The sequence below is a fragment of the Lissotriton helveticus genome, chromosome 5_1, assembly GCF_964261635.1.
Source record: "Lissotriton helveticus chromosome 5_1, aLisHel1.1, whole genome shotgun sequence".
NCBI classification, from domain to species: Eukaryota; Metazoa; Chordata; class Amphibia; order Caudata; family Salamandridae; genus Lissotriton; species Lissotriton helveticus.
Window position 1 is genome coordinate 700,640,203 of NC_136065.1, and position 22,487 is coordinate 700,662,689.

At 47.0% G+C, this 22,487-nt stretch overlaps 1 long non-coding RNA gene and 1 other non-coding gene across 2 annotated transcripts in view; one reads left to right on the forward strand and one right to left on the reverse strand.

The window, feature by feature from the left end:
• Positions 1 to 22,487, forward strand: part of LOC144753352 (uncharacterized) — a 194,590-nt gene that overhangs the window by 47,867 nt on the left and 124,236 nt on the right. The window lies entirely within an intron of this gene.
• On the reverse strand, positions 20,051 to 20,149 carry LOC144756993 (small nucleolar RNA U13). Its single transcript, XR_013595461.1, has one exon. It is a non-coding gene; the product is annotated as a small nucleolar RNA U13 (small nucleolar RNA).

The window sequence follows — 22,487 nt, forward strand, 5'->3', positions numbered from 1 at the left end:
GTGGGACTTCATGGTAAGAGTGTCTATTCACACAGAGCCCTGCTTCCAACCTTGCTTTGATGAGGATTTTAATTTCCAAAAAAGTGACTCATTCTAAAGGTTAACCCTTAGACTGGTGTGAGAATGCAAATCAGTTTGGCCAGCAAATCATACTCTGTGGCCATGAACCTAGGTTTGTCTTTCTCACAGGCACCAAAATGAATGGCTGTGGCGTGGACTCATGGTGGAAGTATCCTACTTGAGTGCCCCTCACCGGCCATAGTCTTGTCCTTTTCCTTGATTTAAGATTTTACTTTCCATTTTTTCAGAGACCAAGTCTGAAGGTCAAACTTTGGGATGACCTCTTGATGTATTGGCCTCCACTCGTTCATGTTCGGCCTGAAATGGCACCAAATTAATGGATTCAGCGGGATCTGACATGAGGGACTCTTCCTTGTCCTCAGCCTTGGACTTTTAATTCCTGTATGATTTGGACATCCAATTCAGGAACTGAGCCTAAAGGTTCAAATTTTGACTGGGATCACTACTTAGAGTATCCAACCTCCACTTTAACACGATCAACCTAGAATTGCACATAGGTCCCATTCAACAGTGAGCTGTCATGGCAAGAAAAAGCCCATTTGTGGTTGCGAAGGGAAACTTCAGGATTTCTCCTTTTCTTGAAGAGGAGTGCACTCTGATGCCACCCAAGGGTCTAGGACCTGGTGTTGGCAGCTCTTGGGGATCAGGGATTTATTCTACATAGGCTACCAGGGCTCATGAAGGGAAGGTCTAGTTGCAAGAACAAATGGTCAGTTATCTGACCCTTGGAGTCACTCAGGTTAGCCTGGGATGAAGAAAGCAGACCGCCGTATAACGGACACGGCTCCTATCCAAAGACCCTCACACCGCGATTCGCAGGACTTTTTTATTTCCTCAAGACTTTCTCCCCAACACAGGATATTCTTACTTTTGGACCAGATTCTACTATCTACGCATATCTTGGAAAACCTTCAAAGAATTATTTTTCTTATCTACAGTATTTGCCGTGAAGAAGCCCTTTCTCTGGGCGAAATGCATTGGCTGATCTCATTCCTGTGCATACCATAAATACATCTGACAATAAAAGAAGGATAACAACACAAGACCAACTTCGTCAGTCTAAATATGTACATTTGATTTGTCCTTTTTATGTTGCCTCTCATCCACAAAGTGTTACATTTATTTTATGATCTACTGGCAGCAGATCATTTGAGGTGGGCAATATAGACTAATAATACTGTGACCAGTTCTGGTAGTGCTGTCCTTTAGAACCCAGCTGCTTGCTCTATAAAAATACAGGTCCAGTCATCCATCTCAGAATGCAAGGCAGGCCTCAAGCAGCAGGGAAGTTCTCTGGTATCAGCAGATCAGTCCCCTGGGGAGCAAGGCAGTCCCTTTTCTGTAATGCCAACAGGGCCAGTAGTGTTCTGATTAGTCACTCAGAAAGTCCAATAGTAACATCTGATGCCAGCCCTTGAAGTGGTGGTATTCCTTTTACTACCACCACATCTGATTCTGGAAAGCTTTCCCCTTCCCCTATCAAAGCTCCAAGACATCTAGGGTGACAAAAGGCTAGTGTCAGGTTGATTTGTGTATGCTGGAGGCAAGCCTTTTGAAGTGTAAGTGAGGCAGGGAACAGCTTTGCACCAACCATCCTGTCATGATGGCCCATCCAGTCCACACCTATTTCCCTTTTGTGTCACTGTCAATTAACAGCGGTAGGCGAACGCTGCTTTTTAATGTTTTAATGTTTTAACCTTGATGCTTTGAACTCTTGAAGCTTTACTAATCTATTTTGCACTAGCAGTTTAGCACCCATCGATACCCGGACACACTCCTCAGGTTCTTTTTTAAAATATACAGCATTAGTTAGAAATCTCCCTTTTAAGTCTTATGAACTCATGTAAGTGTGAATTTCACTTACCAACTTGCACCAGGACCTAAGCCCCATTCCAGCGCGGCATGTGCCGTTTGTTGTGGAGGGCTGGGTTGAACTGGAAAGACTTCTGCCTACTTCTGGGCCAAAGGGGACAGTCACTCGCCTGCATGCCAATTCACCGCCGCATCTACATAAACAGGATGCAGCAGCGGCAAGCCCGTCTGCCCCCAGGCCATAACAAAAAGTGTTAATCCAGTACTTGTATAGTGCACGAATCACCCCCGAAGCGGTATCTTAGCACGGGGAATATTAAGCGAGCTATTGCCCAGAGTTGCATGATGCTTGGCAGACCCCTGCCGCTGGAGCTGGGGATCGAACCATGATCCCCAGTGTCCAGCGTCAGTCGCCCTGGCCGGGGCGTCACACCACGCCATAACCCCTGTTTGTCAGCCATCAGATTCAGGGGAAACATTTATTCATTCGACAGCCAGTCTTCTGAATCTCAATCGAATTACCTCACGACCTATCTAAGGAACCAGCTTACAAAGTAGAAACGGCCTTTGTCACTGAAACCTGGTCAAATAGTACCATGGATCTTGACCTGTCCCTAGCTATACCTCAAGGATTTACAATCATTAAAAATGACAAATCTGACAAACGGGGAGAAGACATAGCGATTATAGTCAATAACTCGTTAACCATAAAAGGGTCCCCGGTAGGTAGCAGCGCTGATTGTGAACTAATTTTATTTAGAATCACCTTAAGTCCTAATTACACTTTTAATGGCACTTTGCTGTACAGACCGACCCCCGTCCCCCCCCCCACCCCCCGGCGCAAAAAGCAAATTTGAGGAACTTATCAGTCTAGTAATAGAATCAAGTTTGGGCTCAGAAGACTACTGCGTACTAGGTGATTTTAACTACCACCTGGAAAATCCAGAAGATCATAACACAGCATCATTTATAGAGTGGATGTCCAACTCCGCGTTGGAACAGAAGGTCATGCACGCTACCCACGAATCTGAGCACACTCTGGATGGAATATTTACATCCAATCCCCATCTAATAGTACAAGAGGGCCTCCCAATTCCTTGGACAGACCACAGGGCTATCCTATTCACAGTAACCAAAACACATCATTTGCCGAGCCAGCATATTCCATATAAGATAATCAAAGTACGCAACTGGAGGATCATAGGCCCCCAGCAGATACAATCTACTCTAGCAGCCTCTAAACCTGATCTAAATTCAGATGCAAACTTGGCAACAGATAGTTTTACTAATTGGGTTCAATCAGGAGAAAAACACTTTTTAAATTCAAATTTGTTTTATTAATTTCAAGAAGAAAGACAGGCAGTGTGCTGCAAGGAAAGGATATCACACATAGACATCTGTTGAGACAGACATGTCTTCTCCATAATTCAAACTGTGAGCAAGATATGTGTGCCGATTCGTAGATGCGATGTAAACCACACACGTGTTAAGCCTGGTAAGAAAACAAAACTTCCAAAATAAAACCCAAAGATCCTCGCCCTCCCCCAACCCCCACCCGCCCCAACCAGTGTGCCAAACCAATAAGACAATCACCAGGGTGTTCAAATGCCGTCCAATGCTCCCTTTCATGAGATCATGTGGGATCCTGTGGAGTCTCTGTGAGGCGTAGTAAGCGGAGATATCTAGGGCATGTGATTTCGTTGAATTCAGTGCAGAGGAGGGACAATAGTGGCAGCCAAACCTTTCGGAACGTGGCTGCGGACTGTGTTAGTGTAGCCTGAATGCATTCCATAACCTGTGTGAACCAGATTTTATGCAACCATCCCGTGTGAGTGGGTGTAGTGGTAGTTTCCCAGAGCGACAGAATGTGCTGTGATGCAGCTTGCATAGCGATTCCCATCTGGCGTCCTCAGATTGATTTCAGGGGGAAGGTAAGTGCATTGGGAAGGCCTAGGATGGTGTATGCTGGGAATCTCGGGATTTCAGTGTCAAATGTACTGTCTATGTCGTCTAGGACCGCTTTCCAGTAATCCCTAACTTCTCGACATTCCCAGAGGAGATGGGTCAGGGTACCCTGTTCCCCGCAGCCTCTCCAACAAAGCGCGCTTCAAGTTGGGTTCCCCTTGTGGAGTCGAACAGGAGTGAGGTGCTAGTAGAGGGCCAGTTTCACCGCCGTTTCCCTGCCTGCGGTGTTGTGTGGGGTGTGGGAAGCCCTGTAGTATATGTAGCTCCATTCCCGTTTTGTAAGGGTCCTCTCGAGCTCCGCTTCCCAGCGCCTCTGTCCCGCCATGCAGCCTGGTGCAGTGGGGGGCGTGAGCATTTTGTAAAGTTCCGATATGAGACGTCTGTCCGAGTCTTTTGTAACCAGCCATTTCTCGAATTCTGTCATGTGTCTGCCAACTAGAGGAGCGCAATCCGGATGCGTGAGCCAGTGCCGGATCTGAAAGTATTGGAAGAGGTGGGGTGAGACCACACCATATCCCTGCGCTACGTCAGAGAAGGGGATGAAGCCCTGCAGATCGAAAAGGTGACCGGCGGACCGGCAGTCCGTGCCCCGCCACTGTGAGAAGGCATGGGGGTCCGTGCCTGGAGGGAACTCCGGGTTGTCCAGGAGGGGAGTGAGCGGGGAGGGGAAGGCCGTCAGACCTCTCTTAACGGCAACCGAGTCCCAAACCTTCATGACGGTGCGGGTGATAGGTGACCTCTGAAGGTACCGTGGTCTGTGGTGCCGAATGAGGAAAGGAACCTTCCAGAGGGACGTCTAAGCCATCGCTCTATCTTAAAACAACCACCGCTTTTCAGATTCCGGCCTATACCACTCTACCAAATAGCGGAGTTGGGTGGCCTGGAAGTATTGCTGGAGGTTGGGGATCCCAAGACCCCCCTCATCTATGTTCCGATATGCTAGCTGTTTATGCAATCGCGGCGCTTCCCCTCCCAGATGAAGTGGTGGAGGGCAGTCTGTAGGCTTGCGATAGTGCCAGCCAGGGGTAGTACAGGAATGGTTTGAAAGATATACAAAATCTTAGGCAGGGTCGACATCTTCACTGCCGCCGTGCGCCCAAGCAGGGAAAGAGGCTGTTTGGACCACCGTGCAAAGTCGTCTCGAACCTGGGATGTGAGAGTTGCATAGTTGAGGGCAACCATCGAATCTGTGGAGGAAGTGAGGGTAATACCCAAGTACGGGAGCTGTGTAGCCGTCCGTAATCCTCCGCCATACGCCGGCGCACCCACGAGGGAGTGGGCATTTCTACCCAGGGGTAGTATCAGGGATTTTCCCTTATTGATTTTGAAGCCGGAAATGACCCCGAAGGACTCTATTTCCCCCATAAAGGCAGGGATCGAGTGTTCCGGACAGTCAAGAGCAGCTATGATGTCATTGGCGTAGAGGCCTATCGTGTGTGGTTCCCCGCCGAAGGTAATGCCATCGATGTTGGGGTTGTCGTGGATCTTTTGCGCCAGCGGCTCTACATATAGAGCGAATAAGAGGGGCGAGGGTGGGCATCCTTGCCTCGTACCGCGTTGAATCTCAAAGGGGCTCAAGCGTAGGCCACCCAGGCGGACCCTAGCCAGCGGATGATGATAGCAGCTCGCTATCCAGGATTGAAAGCGGTCCCCTAGCTGAAAGCGCGTAAGGACCCGCTGCAGAAAGGTCCAGTCAACCCGGTAAAACGCTTTTTCAGCGTCGATAGCCAGCAGATCCGAGTTTGATTGTTGGAAGTGGGCCTTGTCGACTAGGTGGAGTATCCGTTTAGTGTTATCACTGCATTGGCGGTTCGGGGCAAAACCCGATTGGTCGGGCTCCAGAATCCCAGGCAAGTATGGACCGAGGCGTGCAGCCAGGATGCCTGTAAAAAGCTTCTTGTCCAGGTTGAGGAGGGAGATGGGGCGGAACGCCGAGCAGTGTGTCGGTTCCTTGCCAGGTCTAGGTAAGACCACGATTTCGGCTTCTAGCATATCCGGGGGTATGGTGCCAGGGCCGCTGAAGGAGTTGAAGAGCCGGGTGAGGATAGGAACTAGCAGCTGACTGAAGGTTTTATAAAAACCGGCTGAGAAGCCGTCTGGTCTGGGGGATTTGAGGGGGCGGAGGCGAGATATAGCCACCGTCACCTCCTCCAAATGGATGGGGGCCTCTAGGGCGTTCGCGTTTGCTAAGGAAAGCGCAGTGATCCCGGCAGTCTGCAAGTATGTGTCGATGTCCGTGCCCGAGACAGTGTCGGCCCGGTATAGAGAGGCAGAGAAGTCCCGAAATGCCTCTGCGACCTGTGCCTCGCCCTTGATATCAACGCCATTCCCATCTTTGAGGCCTGAGATTTTTGAGCGCTGGGCCTTAGCTTTCAGCGCACTAGCAAGTAAGCGACCAGGTCTTGATCCCTCCGACATAGTAAGTGTGGCGGAGGCGAAGAGCGGCAAATTCCGCTCTATCCGTGTCTAGGTTGGCCAATTGGGAACTGACCACTTTCAATTGTTTCCACACCCGTGGGGCCACAGTACGGCTGTGAACCCTCTCAAGTTCAGAAACCTGAGCAGTGAGGTCCTCTCGCTTCGCCTTGCGGGCCTTAGCTTCTGCTGCTGCGATCGCAATGAGCTCGCCTCGGGCCACCGATTTCAGGGTTCCCCATAGGGCCGATGCCGGTGTCTTGGGCGTGTCATTGATGGCTAAATACTCAGTAATGCACTGATGGAGTTGCTTAGCGACCTCTGGGCGCTGCAGGAGGGTTTCACGCAGCCGCCACTTTCCAGGGGGACGACTAGGTTTGGGGATCATGAGCAGTAGCTCAACTGCGCTATGGTCAGAGAGAGCCGCTGGTACAATGTAAATGTCTTTAAGACTAGTGACTAAGTCAGAGGATCCAAGGAAGTGGTCGAGCCTGGCATAGGTGTGGTGCACCTGTGAGTAAAAGGTGAATTGGGACGCCCTAGGGTGTTTGTTCTCCAGAAGTATACCAGACCCCGTTCATGTAACCAAGCCTTGCCTGCAGTGGATAGAGTGCCTGTGTCACCGTACCTATGCCCAGACCTATCCAGGTTAGTGTCCATCCCCAGATTGAGGTCCCCCCTAACAGTAGAAGTGAGTTAGGGGATTGGAGTGTTTCTGAAATGGCGCTCTTCAGAAAGGTTTCCTGCCCAGTGTTCGGATTGTATAGGGAACCAATTGTCAGGTGCTGACCACCGATCGAGAAGCTATAAGGGAGGAGCCTGCCTTTGGTCTCCCCCATTTTATCCCCCACCCGCCCCTGAAAGCGCCTGGACACCAGAATGGCTACCCCTGCCGTTTTCACCGGGAGAGAGGAGAAGAACAGCTGGGGAAGGCGCGGGAGCGCATCCTATGCCAATCCTTCGCCAATAGATGGGTCTCCTGGAGTAAACAAATCAAACGAAGGTGACAACACCATATTACCAGATGTAAGTGAAAGGCAATGAATCGATCCCGTGGAACCCCCCTTGGCACACTGGTTCCCTCCCGCAGTTTCTCCCACCACCCCCGTCCCTCCCCCAAACTCCCGTCCCCCCCTGGCAACCCCCTGCCCTCCCGCCCCTCCCTCTCCCTCCCCAACCCCAACTAGTGATCCCCAAACATGAACCATAGTCCCGGGCCTATCTGAACTCAATTCAGGCCCGTAGAGTTCCAAGATGGAGGAGTTTATGGCAGTGGCAACCCCTGAGGCCCCCAGCCCTCAAAAATGCAAGTCGATGGAAGCAAATCCCCAGTAAATGTTACTTCAGGGTGGAGCCATCGTGTCCTTGACCACCTCTTGGATGGCCGCCACGTGTTCCATGGCCATGGTCGTCGGGTCCGGCTTCAAGGTCGTTTTAGGTGAGCGTCGTCTCCTCACTTGTTGCCATCTGTCTCGAGAGTTCTGTGGTGGTCCATCTCTTGTGGGTCGCGGGGAGGCGTCTTCTGCCTGCTCATCCTCTGGCAAGTCAAGTCCCAGCAGGGCACATGTGTCTCGGAGCGAACAGAGTTGGTGGAGGGCCCCCTTCCATTAGAAAATCAGCTGAAACGAGTGAACCCAGGAGTAGGGCACCCCTTTGTCTAGTAGAAATGTTGTGGCCACTCGGAAAGCCCTTTGTTTCTGAAGTGTAATCGCTGAGAGATCTTGGAATAACGCCACTGGGCTGTCTCGGAAGCAGAGAGGTTGATTCTGATGGGCTTCTCTCAGAATCCTTTCTTTCAGGGGGAAATCAGGGAGATAGTCTAGGATATCCAGAGGGGGGGCAGGAGCGCGTCGTGCCAGGCCAACTCTATGCGCTCGGTCTATGCGGATGTCGAAGTCAGCAGACTCACCAAGACTCTCCCTGAACAAGTCCTGTAGGTTACTGGTAACGCTATTTCCCTCCACGTTTAGTGGCACTCCCCGGACTGGTATGTTGTTCCGTCGGGAGCGGTTTTCAAGATCTTCCGCATGCGCCTGGAGGTCCACTTGCTGGTCCCGGAGGCGGAGGGGACTCCACTGGAAGGGTTAATTAGTACTCAGAGAAATACCAGGCGCTCTGCCTCTAGTGTATGCAGAAGTGTGTGTAACTTCAAATGTCTGAATGGTGCAAAAGGCGAGCGGGAAAACCCTACAACCGCTCAAAAGTGTATCCAAAACTAGATACACAGACAGTCAATCACAGAAATCGCCTATGCACACATAATCCAAATCCCTCACATTAGTATTGGCACATGAACAGTAGATAAATAAGGTAACAAAGACAACAATATTCGTAGATTCCTTGAATATTGAACATTTCTCAAATTTTAATCGTTCCCACAGCCAGCCGACACGTGTTTCATCGCGTAAGGAACAGAGTTTACGCGAATCTTCAGGGCTGTAAAAAGATACAAAATACATACAATGGAAAATTTGCTTAATCCAAAATATTTGTACTTAACATACACAGCATCCAACTCAAATATCAAGTGCATATAAACATATATATGTATTGCCCAATAAGTGTATTCCATATGATGACACGTTAACCAAAAGGACACGTTAACCAAAAGGATGGTAGAAACACAACATGTAGTTCCATCTGGTCCTACATCTCCAAGTATGAGCGCTTTGTCTGCCACACTAAGCATCCCATCAAAAACAACCATTTGTAGCCATATCAATTCCCCCGGAAACACCCGTGCATCATGCAACGCAAAGCGTGCCCCAATTCCAACATATATAGTGATTTCATTTTAAAAGCGCTCCTCTAAAATGAGAGCATCAGATTCTAACATACCTTGCGTATATGCCGTAAAACGGTTAGAGTCTGTAGAAAAAGATATAAGGTAAAAAAGAAGAAGAAAGAAGAAACAAAGGGGAGTTGAGAATAATGATAAAGACTCAAGAGTCTTGCTAAAAAAGACTCTCTCTATGATCGGTACAGGACGTGTGGAAAATAGTCAAAAGATGACTCACCGCTCATCCGGTGTTAATTCCAACCCGGCGCGGCCCGTTGCTGTCCGTAGTTGAGGACAGATAATCAAAATCCCAAATTCTCACTCTGTATCACAGACCAGGACAAGAATACAAAAAACACAAAGCCCCAGGTCAGCCCACATCAGAGATGGTCAGTTCAAGCCCCGGTCCCCCGTGACAAAAACCGCAGTTTCATCATGTTGTAAAATGGAAATCATACCTTAATGTATAAGATTTATTCTCCTGACAATTAGTTACGAAAGGAAAAATAGTCCCTGTATGGTAATTGAGGCTGCGTCTACGAGTACATAGGCGCTCTGTAACAGATAGAAATAAAAAATCCACATGAAGTCTGCTAGCCCTTTAGTGCTTGGCTTCTTGATTCAAAAGTATGACCATTCTAAACCCATTGAACGTTTACCACCGTAACAGCTAACCATCACTCCATATGTGCATGGAAAGAAATTTTACCTTGCAGGATTCAAGTCAGAATCATGCGCGTGTCAGGGAACCTCGCGCTCTGCTGAAGTTAAAATCTTCCAGCATCTATATACCTGCCGGCGGCAAAATTACGAGTACAAATGTCAAAACCACACGTCCTGAGTTAGATAAAAAGACGCGTGCTAAATGCCCGGTTCTACTCACGCGTTCATGGCGATAAATCCGTCCCGTCCTGGGGTCCCGGTTCGCGTCCAACTGTATGTTGTGACACGTGATCGGAAACCCCAGCTTCCTCCCGGCTGTAAGAAACCACGCCCCTAGCCGAAGGACTAGAACGCACGAAACCCGGAAGTGAAATGTCATTCTCTTAGTGCTGCCCATATCGTGGCAAAAATATAGATCTCTGAAAAGGCCCACAGTACCCATTTAAGAAAAGATTCATGACATATTACACCAATAGTAAGCTATATGCCGTATTCCTAAGTCAATGCACTGCATCTGCTAAAAAACCGTCAGCCCTGAAGATTCTCGTAAACTCTGTTCCTTACCCGGAGGCGGAGGACCTCTTGCTGCAGGGACACCAACTCTTCGCAGCGGGCGTGGTCTGCCTCTTCCATCGTGGCCACCCTTTCCCCCAAGCCGTCCACATCACGGCGGAGTTCACGCTGTTCACCGGCTAGGTCCTGTTTCAGGGCCTAGAAGTCATCTCGCAAGGTGTTGAAGAGTGTTTCCAGGAAAGCTTTTGTGATGGGGGCCTCTCCACCATCTCGCCCCGGGGTGGCAGCCGATGTAGGTGGAGATGGAGGCGCCTGGGTCGTCTCCCCCATTGGTGCAGTTTTCGCTAACATATCAGTGATCGTACGGCCTCTGCGATTCGCGTTAGCCATTGCACCACACTCCCACTGTCTCTGGGGGACAGGGTTGACTGGGGCCAGCGGTCCGGTGTCGTGCAGCAGGGGGGCGCTCACATGACTAGGGGGCTCAGCCGCGATGTAACTGGGCCTGTAGGGTAGACAGCTCTTGAAGGGATCCCACACGTCAGGGTATTCACTCGTTTCTCCCCTGTGGCGTCCCCGGAGGCGATCGGCCGTTCGGCCTGTCGCGTTGCAGCTGGGCGCCTTCACTCTTGTTGTGCCTCTCCTCGTCTGTTGGCTATAGGTGCAGTAAATGGGCAGGTGCACGGGTGGCCGACCGCCCCCCCACTCGCCAGGTACAGGCCCCCCCAAGGCGACCCCGGGGCCGGCCACCCCCTCCGCTCATCGGGTAGATGTCGCCGCCGATGCGGGTCGCCGTCAGTGGTGTCCCGCTTGTGTGTTGTCGGCGACAGACCCCTAGAAGCCGCCGCAGAAGCCGCGCCGGGCAGTGCAGGCCCGCGGCCGCCGCTCCTCCTCACCCCGGGCGGTGTAGCCGCAGCGAACCGAGCTCGGCTCGGGCGGTCGTCTAAGCAGCCAGATGTCTCCCGGGTGGGCACCGCTGAGGGGTGTAGTGCGGCAGGGCAAAACGCCAGTGATTTGGGGGGGTTTGCAGGCTTGTGACAGGGCAGATCGGGGTTCAGGGCCGGGGAGCCGATCGGGACACGTCCTAGCAGGTCGCCATCGTGGCCACGCCCCTAGTACACTTTTTAAACTAATCATCACATCAGGTATCTTTCCAGATGCGTGGAAGACAGTCTCAATTCTTCCTCTGTTGAAAAAACCTAACCTAGATCCCAGCGACAATAGTAGTTATAGACCAATTGCGAGAATTCCCTTCCCAGCTAAGTACTGGAAAAATTCTCAACACCCAACTTACGACCTTCATTTCGTCGGCAGACATTGTGGATTCTTCCAAATATTGTTTTCGACAAGGGCATGGCACAGAAACTGCCCTGATCATGGCAGCAGAGGAGATACGGGCAATACTAGATACCGGTGCCAAGGCTGCCTTGATAGTGTAGGATCTATCGATGGCATTGACACCGTAAATCATGATATTCTAATCAAAAGACTCCAAGTGGTAGGAGTCAGGAACTCTGCCCTTAACCTGATCAAATCTTATCTGATCAACAGGTATCAATATGTTCAGATCAGCAACTCCTGCTCAGAGCAGTTCACTCTGCCTTGTGGGGTTCCCCAGGGCTCCCCATTAAACCCCACTTTATTTAACATATAGGTGACTCCTCTAGCCAATATCATCAGGCAGCTCGGCTTCACACTTAGTTCCTACGCAGCGACACCCAAATCGCGGTGTCCCTATCTAGCAGCCTGAGGAAACAGCTGACCGCTTTAGTCAATGCATGTCCCACATAAATCAATGGATGAGCACAAATTGACTAAAACTCAATGGGACTAAAACAGAGGTTCTCCTATCAGGATATCATACCTCCTTTTGGTCACAGAACTGGAGGCCTCCCAGTATGGGAGATCACCCCACCCCAGTCCATAAAGTGAGGAATTTGGGCATCATTTTTTATGACAAACAGACCTTCCAATATCAGATCAACAAGGTCATCTCCCAGGTCTTTCTAACATTAAAATCCATCCGCAAAATACGCACTTTCATCCCTCCGGAAGCAGTAAAAACATTAGTGATGGTGCGGGCCCTGGCAAGACTAGATTATGGAAACGCCTTATACTTAGGCCTTAAAAAACAACATCTGCTTAAATTGCAGCAGGTGCAGGACGCAGCCGCTAGATTACTGCTGAACATCCCCAAATCTCAGTCCATCTCAGAAGGTCTAAAAAAACTCCACTGGCTTCCCATGAAGAAAAGGATTGAGTTGAAATCCTTATCTCTGGCGTACAAAGCATTGTATGGAAATGGACCAGCGTTCTTGAAAAAACACCTTACATGGTACCTTCCATCCAGACATCTATGATCAGCACATAACAAACTCCTCCAGACACCAAAATTTTAAAAAGCCCGCTGGGGAAGAAGAAGCTTTGTCCTGGGTACAGTGAAACGTTGTCACTCGCTCCTGCTAAATATTAAAAGCTGCCCAACGTTGATTGGATTCAGAAAGTTGCTTAAGACATGGCTATTCTCAAACTAAGCTACACCATCTCCATCTGAATCCCTGGTACATCCCTCCGCACAGTGACTAGACGCCTTTGGGCATTTGTGTGCTATATAAATCCCATAATCAAATCACTGTTGGACAGCAATACACAAGCCACAACAACAGACCCAGTCACACTCATGTGACCCAGGACACTGGCAAGGCACACATTGTTAGAATAAGTAAAAAACAAATTTCTAAATTGTGACTTAAAATCCAACTTCCCCATTAAAGAGTATTTAAAATTACACTTCATTTGAGGCTAAACAGCATATCTCTATCTCCTCCTAATCCAAAGTTTGTAAACAATGGTTCTGTCGGGTTCAAACAAATTACTTCCACAAATTACTGAATAAACTCAGCACTTCATTTCTTTTCAATTGGGACAATCAAAACAAGCCAAAAGCCCAAAAAATTAATTAAATCCAAACCATGTCGGGTATATCAAAGTATTTTATATGAATTATACGCATTCATTAATACCATATTTGCATTTGAATTTTTTTTAATATACTGTTGAAAAATGGCGCATCAATTTTTGAAAAAAATGAGATTCAAGTGCTCAGTGATGTATTGTGCAGTGGTACATTTGTTACTTCATATACAGTGGGGAGAGGGGAAGGGGATTTTTGGTCAGTCAAATTCTCGTTGTATAGTTGCTACTGTGGGCCACGTCCGTTAGCTATGCCACAGAATGCCATAAAGATGATCCGAATGTTTTTGTCGATGTTTCAACCCTAGTAAGGCCCTATTTATGGGTCACTGCTGGTCTTTATCAGGACTGTGGGGCGGGGAAACGGTGACGCCGAGTGAGCAGCCTCTTGAACAAGATTTATTTAAAGTCAGGTATGGATTTATGTAATTATGAAAATGTTTGGTTAGGCAAGAAAAACATTCCAGGACTCACCTCTGGGTGCCCAAGGAGGGTGCTCTCAAGGCAGAAGAAATGACCGGATCACTTGTCAATGAATAAGGTCAAGGGTCTGATTCCCACAAGTTGCAGCTCTATGAAAAAGCGGGTAATGGCATTTTTTCAAATGCAAATAGGGTATTAATGAATGCGAATAATTTATATAAAATACTTTGATATACCTGACATGGTTTGGATTTAATTAATTTTTTGGGCTTTTGGCTTATTTTGAGTGTCCCAATTGAAAAGAAATGAAGTGCTGAGTTAATTCAGTAATTTGTGGAAGTAATTTGTTTGAACCCAACAGAACCATTGTTTACATACTTTAGTATTGCCAAGGTTCTGAGGGATACTGGGTTACCCCATTGTAGCTTAATAACCCAATCCAAAGTTATCACTTATTGAATGTAATAAGGTAACCAAGTGTTAGTCGATGGGAGAGAGATGGGTCTTGCAGCAGTGTTTTTCACTGGTAGGACATGAAAAACTCAAACACACATCCTACATGTTAAATACAATGCACCCTGTTTTATGAACCTTTTGTGCCTACCTTAACCTTAGGAGTGACTTAAATGCATTAGATGCCAATAGGTCTGGCTTTAAGGGAATCTTGTACTGTAAGATGAAATGCTACTTTCTGAATGGGAAAGGATATGCATTTTGTTAAACCAAACAACAGCAGAATAATATTTGTTTAGGATAAAATGTCAAATGACACTTGCACTGTCAAACCAGACCTAAAAATCCATGTAGAGTAATGACTAGCCTTCTCCCATCTGTTCTGCTGCCAGAAAAATCACCATAAAATGACATGGTAATATCTTTACAATCCCAAGTGTCTCGTAAAGTTCAAGCTCAGGCAGCTGGATATATAAACAAAATGATCACAGCTGTGTGGAGGGCAAGCATTTTTTGTGGAAGCACACAACTTCCGCCCAATCAAAGCATGTACTAGTGACAGTGCTGTCAAGCCAGACCATAAAAAGGAACGTTTAGGCCTGGCAAATGGTTTATTTTGCCAAGTCCACGCCTCTGACATGGTTTAAAGGTCTACTTTATTGGGTGACATAATAAGTGCTGCATGGCCACTAGTAGCTTTTTAGTTACAGACCCTGAGTACATGTGGTACCAGTTTAATAGGGTCATAAACATAAATGAAATGTGCTAATTAGGTGTGGGGCAATTTTACAATGTTTAAAGAAAGAGCTCAAGCCATTTTCCACTGGTTAGCAGTGATAAAGTGCACAGAGTACTAAAGCCAAAATACAAATCAGCAACACAGGAGGAGTGAAGGCAAAGGTTTTTAGGAATACGACACCAAGGCTGACCAGTCTAACAGTAACGGTCAAGCCCCACTCAATTTTTGCAAACCTGTTTCTCATCAACAACACTTTTTCTAGTTTGCTGGTACTTGTGTGTGATGTGCAGAGAAGCTGACCCATGCTCCTGTTCACTTTCTCTGTAAAAAGCAATAGCATGCTATCAGCTGCAGTTTCTTTATTTGGGTGTGGGGGCATCGTCCCTGTCGTTTGCCATATATTAAATCATGTTAGCTGACTGTTTTCATTTTGTTTTTTTAGCCACAGTGTGCACTGCATGACCCGGGCAAAGATATCCTTTAAAGGGATTGAGGCTGGTGTACATGGGGCTGATTGACAGGTCAGCTTCTGGGCCTCCTTGGGATGAAGTGGTATGTCTGGTTAGACGGGTGCCTTGCTCTGCCCATCCGACATACGCACTTCAACCCTTGCCTACACGCACAATGGATGGAACCCGGGGGATTGTTGCCATAGCCCCCAAATCTCCTTTGGAGCACTGGCAGTGCCTGACTGTGTCAATCCACATGCTGCTCTGATGCTGTTTTCTAACATAACAAGCATTAGAAATGCAATCGGGCTCGGATTTATTTGAGTTTGAGCTAATGGCATTGTAAATGCCAATGTCTTTTTGCCATGTGTTATGGAGTGTGTGCATGTGGTGTGTAGTGGAAGTATGTTGGTTGAATTGTAATTTTACCAATGGTGGCATGCTGTGCTTTATATGAATATGTTTAAAAGTAAAGTGTACCATACTGCGATTGCTTGGTGGAAAAGTGCACTGCCGGCTGGAGGTGTGTGCTTGGTAAAAGCGTGCACAGATGGATGATGGTTGTTGGTGTTTGTGCATGGTGAAAGCATTCATTGATGGCTGGGGGTGTGTTGTTGTGTGTGTTGTTTTCTGTGTGTTTCTTGGGTATAGGGAGGGGGTACACACATTTATGCATCACCCCATGATTTGTCATACAGTGCATTTAACATCGACAGTGCTTGAAATGGAAAAATAGAAGTGCCGGTACTATGAACCAGAGAACCTGCTTGTTTCTAAGAAGTCCCGATATGCTCCAATTAAAAGTATTACATTGCCCTGTTTGTATCTTTTATGTAACTCATTTAATCCTAAATCCTTATGTATCGCAACTGGGTAAGGGTAAGGCGCTCTGACACCTTCGAGTAATGTTCGCGCTATAGAAAATCGCATTAAATAAATGAATAAATAAAATTGAACAGAAGGATGGCTAACAAGAATGTGGAGCAAGCTTCATAAGGCGTGCTGGTACTATCCCTCCGAAGCTAGACCAACCTTCCTGAGAAGTGCTGGTGTTATCACCAGTCACTGGAAGAATGAATACACACGCCGCGCCTGCCACTGCCTGTCAACCCCAGCACAGATTGTTACAGGACTCCAGCAACCAGTTCAAGCGTAAACATGCCTGTACTTTGAAAGCACTCCCGGACACCGGGGAGGCGATGCTGCTCTCGCAGGAAGCATATGGTCGGCGAGTGTGTGTGACAGAATATGAAAGTAAACTGCTAATGACTCACCAGGTGCGGAAGAAGCAGGGCGGCCAACTACGTACTTGAGTGAATCTGCACAACAAACTGTAGGCATGAACAAGACGGAAAGCCCCTTTTATAAGTAATTAAACCAAAACATTAAAAAACAAACCAAACAGCTAAAAACAAATACAAGGACACTGAAATATCCGAGGTGCACGTCATAGTACTGAAACTGCGCTTGTGCCAGCAACAGTACGTAATGCCCTAACATAATAAACACCCTGCTTTCAGACGATACGTTTTGGGTTTTTTAGGGGAGAACAAGAAGGCTAACAAGAAACGACGAGCAGAAAGTGGTGAAAGCCACGCACAGGAGAGAGCCGCTCCCAACCTCCTGCCCCGGAGCCGCCGCTGGACTCGCAGGTCCCAGGGCAGAGGCTGGCAGCGCCGCTCTCTGTCCAGGCAGCCCTCGCTGCACGGAGCTCCGGTGCGGCTCCAGTAGATGCCGTTACGCCACTGCTCTTGGGGCGCCAGTCTGCCGCACTTACCGGCACTTCGGGAGGCACGTCCCACGCTCAGCTGACCGGAAATCTCATGAGTTCAGACAGAGAGCTCTCCTGGCTGTCGGACGCCGTGGGAGGCGGGGAGGATCTCGGGCTGTCTCTTGCCTCAGCTGACAGGGGTGGAGGGTAGCCTGCTGAGGCTGCACCCTGGATCTCCGGCTCCGCCCGCCTAGCTTACTTCCTCCCTTCAAGTGTCACATGCCTCCACCGAGCTCCCTTCCCTTTTACACATTCCACGCTGCCTTTTCCACCGAGAGCTGTAATTGAAATGCGATGTGTTTCGTCTCTCCTCTTCTTTGAAGGACCGGGACGTTCCAGCATGCAGCAGCTGCGCGCTGAGCGCTGCTGAATGGTGAACGCGCCCGGCCATCTGGATTCACTTACGGAGGCACCCTGACAGCTCCTAATTATAATTAATGTACTTCTTTGCGCGAGCACGAACGAAATATGCCCAAAATGGCGGAACAAAACTACATTTACCCTATCACTTTAAGCCTATTAAAACGACAACACAACGAAGACGAATCACTGGCCAGATGACAGAACACGCTAAGGAATGTGTGGAATTTGTCTCGGCCAAAGCCCTAGGAGATACTTCTTTTTTCTTCTTTAACATTAGTTCTCGAAACTCCTCCCACTTTCAGTGGGGAGGAGTCCGAGCCCTAAAAAGCAAGGGAGCAGCGTCTAGATTGTCCAGGAGTCGCGTGGGGTGGGGCTGGGGCTGACCTGGTGGTCTCACTCACAAGCCTAGTTCAGTGCATGCCTGGAGGTGCTGAGTAAAACCACCCTCTGCTTTTGAGGAGTTTTGAGAACAGGGAACAGAAATAGTTGGATCTGATAATTCTGTTTACATCATCCTGTTGGACAACAAACATATCACGCCAGTAATGGAGCAAAGGTTGCAGAAAAGGTATTGTTTGCATTATATAAGTGTGAAGATGTACACAGTCCAGTTGTTAGGGATAAGGATTTAACCTGGATTATGGTTGGTAAACACTTTGTATGTGACGGGTCAGGTGGAGAATGTGGGTGCGGCTTCCTCACTATAATCACTGGTGGCGACCAGCCCATAGATCTTCCCCACTACCATGGTGTACCCCTATACTGGGTCTCAATGGCCCTCCCTTCTTCCTTCACAAGGGCGTGCTTCGCAGTAAGGCTCGTTGGGGCTGTGTCTAAAAAGGCAGCAGTCCTCCTCCCCCATGGCCGTACAACTCCAAAAGGCCTCGCACTCATTCCGGCCTGGACGATCAGCGGCTGTAATTTTGCCATCTTTGCTTAGCTGCTTCGGTGTCTGGGGTCCAAGGTGTTACCAGTGACGCTTAATGCATACTGGCTGACCTTTACCCTGCTGGGCCTCCAGGCGGGTTGAGAAACCCACTGAGCCTTGTGAGTCTCTAATACTGCAACAGTTTCTGAAGACAGAATCAGCTGCAGTTCATATCACAAGCTCCAGGGCTGGCGAATACTTTAGCCATTTTCTCTCTAATAACAAACATTTTTCAGGAGCACTGCTATGGCAGTCTAGGGATACATGATGTGATTGTATTTCTTATTAAAGAATTTCATGCAACTGTCAACCAGATTATAAAGACTCATTTTGGTTTAATCCACGTAAAACATGAACGCAATGTGTGTGCCAATGGTGTAGCAGCCTGATTCATGTACATGCCGTTTTGCGTGTCCCTAATAGCGAATCATAGCGATTCGCTATTGAGGACACGCAAAACGGCATTCATGTAGGAATTGCTACTTAAATAGCGATTCCTACATGTTCTTTATTTGCGAGTAGCAATTTGCTACTCGCAAATACTCCCCATTCATTCCTATGGGCCAAGAGGCCCATAGGAATGAATGGGGATTTGCGAGTAGCAATTTGCTACTCGGAACTGAGATAGCGATTTTAGGGGTGCCAGGGGTGTCCAAAGGACGCCCTGTAGCACCCCTAAAATGCACTTTTGGACAGGTGTTGCGCACACACATGTCCAAAGGACATGTGTGTGTGCTACATGCAACTTTGAAAAATGCTTTTAAAAGCATTTTTCTGAGTTTTTGCTATTTACCGACAGGTCTGACCTGTCGGTAAATAGCGGCCCCAAAAGTCCAAAATCGCTATTTTGTTTTGTGTCATGAATAGCATTTGAGGAATCTCTATTAGAGATTCCTTAAATGCCATTCCACGCAAATATGCGAATTCTTACATAGCGATTTTTGCATTTGGTATCATGAATACCAAATGCAAAAATCGCACTCGCAAAGGGCCAGATTCTCAGAATCTGGCCCTTTGCGAGTGCAATTTACCTACATGAATCAGGCTGTTAATGTTTCATGTGTAGCGAATGGTCGGCCATAGGGCCAGATGTATTCAAGATTTTCAGGAGACCATCACGAGTTATCTGTAAACACATTAGGTCTGTATCTATGTAGTGTGCCACCTTCATGACAACCACATTTTGTTGAAACACTAATATCGTATGTCAGAATGCTAGCTAGAAAAACAAGCATTGAAAATGCAATAGGTCTCGCCTTTGATTAAGTTAAAGCCATTTACTTTGCTAATGGTATTGTATAGCATAGCAAATGGCTTTAACTTAATGAAAAGCGAGACCTATTGCATTTTTAATGCTTGTTTCATATCCAGCATATGATTATACCAGGAAAATTATGTACCACACAAACGTATTGTTCTAACAGCACCAGGAGTTTATGTGCCTCTACATCTTTACCTTCAGTGGAGCATAAATATGCACTTAGTCCACACTACAAATAATGCACTTGATGCCATTGTCAGCTCCTATATGACATACCTTCTGTGACAACGTGCATGGCTTATGTAAAATGTGTTAATCTTCACCCAATTGTGTGATCACATATGCAATTTCATTTGATCTTTGTTGTTAAAACTTTCCTAAAAACGAGAGTAAACTATTTAGAATAATTTATTATATATTTAACAATTTTAACGTAACTGTTCCAAAGGACAACTAGTTCTAACTCAGATAGGTAATGTGCCCTGTTGTAACAAGGATGGGATGGCACACGTCACGCACAAGCGTGAAAACCCACTCATCACTTGCAAGAATCAGAAGGATCAGAAGTAAAGGTTATTGGAGGAACACTAGAGCAGGTGATTCTCTCATGAATGTGAGGGTGAGAATGTCGTGGCGGTGGTGTCTGTCTACATTTGCCCGGGTCACATTCGAAACTAATCACGAGTTACCTATGATGTTTTTTAAGAAAAGAGAGTCCAGTACAGCAAAAGTCATATTATTATACTAATTTATATGCAGCAGTGTAGCCAATCTGTGTCCCGGTTTCTAGTTTCATCCCTTAAAAGGACCGTCCACCATATGTTATATTTAGTTTTACAACATAGAGAACGGACTACATTGTAATCTCTTGCGGACATCATGAAATGGCAGCATTTATAAATAAAAAACAAGGGTTGCAGGGGAAGAAGTTGCATGTATGAGATGAACTTTAAATATAAATGAGTACTTGACTTTAAATATTTAATGAAAACAGACATTGTTTCTGGCCCATCTTTGAGTATGCCAAAATGCTACTCTGACCGGAAGCAATTCCAAAATATACAACTTTAAATCTGTTATAACTTTGATTATTAACTGTCACTAAACAGTTGTAAATGAGAAAATCGTTGCAGCAATAGAAGTGCAGCATCATGTTATCAGCACTTTTGATTTTTAACCAACGTTCATGAAAAGAAAAGACGGGCACGCTAGACAGACACTGACTGGAAATCTATACATGCAATGGGCGGTAAAATAAAATGTCAGATTTCATAGAAGTAAAGGGTGTCGTATTTTAATCGAGCAATTCAAGAACACCCTCGCTTGCGAGTCGCAGGGGCATATTTGAATGTTTTGTCACCAGAATGCAATAGCAAAACATTAATGTTTTACTGACTCCGTGAAGGAGGCGGTAACCCATTTGCAAACAAGTAGTGGTCTCCAAGGAACCCCTTCACCTTTGTGAATGTGAGCGCCAAAGTTTTTAGGTCGAGCCTAGCGCAGCGTGCATGTGCTGCTCTAGGAGATGACCTCTTGGAATCGGTCTGCACTTTTCTGAAACATGTGCGTGTGGCTTTTTTTTTCAATAATTGTATTGGCCTTTGGGTTTGTCATTCAGAAAAGAAAGCAAGCAAAATGTTGACTCCTACACATCCACCTTGTGGGAGCGAGCAGCGGCGCGCAGAGCCATCTGGCCGCACTTATTTACATTTGCCTGTCTCGCAGTCGCTTTCACTTTTGTGCTGTGCTTGTTTCTTTCAATTGCTCCACTTCAAGCTCTGTTGCGGTATGTTATTTGTCTTTGCGTGTTGTGCAAACCTTTACCAAGCCTCGGCGATGCTTTTCTTTAAGGCCAAGTTGTCAAAGAGGTAGGTTACACTGTTGCGGTAGCACATCATTTGGCTGCCACTTTTATTAGTCTCAAAAGAATGAATTTGGACGACAAAGGACAAAATAAAATACAAGCCAGCGCAGTCCAAAGTCCTGTCTACATCCATCAATGTAATATCATCGGGACATCTTTGCCTGCTGTGCTTGCATTCTTTGTGTCGGCTCCGCAGCAGCCCTTTCTCGTTTCGCAGAAGAATAACAAATCTTTTGCAATTGACTATACGCTGTTAAAAACAGACAAGTTCTGCGTAGACTGCTAAGCACCGTGTGTTGCAGACTGCAATCACACAGCGCCAGTTATGCGATTCCTCAGCTGCGCCTATAGTGACTGCTAAATCATTGTGCACAGAATGCGATTCTTCACATGAGTGTAGAAATGCGGGGCATCCTTGATTAAAATATGTTTTCAGCAAGCATGTAGTCACAGGCCCTGAAAGGGATCCTGATTGATGAAAAGTTGAGTGATTGTCAAGATCAAGTTCATACTTCAGAATGTTATTTTCTGTGTCTTTTGTCTCTGCTGATTATTACTAACTCTTGCAAATTCTAAAATTCTCTGTTGAAGCATACTCCAGTTTTTCTCTCCCTCTCTTTCAATGGCATGTCCCTTCCTCTTTCTCCCTCTTCCTCATTCAGAAAGCAAGTTCAAAATCTGGTGGGCCATCTCCACCTTTCATCTTTCTCAGGTTAATAATTGGTGTACTGTTAAACAGGGTAATAACCACATTTGTTTTATTTATATATATTTGAATGGTGCAGAAGATGCAATGGCTCTGGGCCAAAAAGTTGTCAGAACTCCTCTAAACACCTAATGTTGCTATATTTTACAACTAAACGGGCAGTCAAATTGCAGTTACCTTGCAGTTGAAAGAGGCTTTATTTAGATGGTGCAGCAGGTGTAGTGACACTGAGGCCCAAAGCTGTAGGAGCCCCTCTAACCACCAACTATTGCAACTATTGCGAGACCTATTGGCTATGCCAATGCTTGTTTAAGAACTGGAAGTGGTCT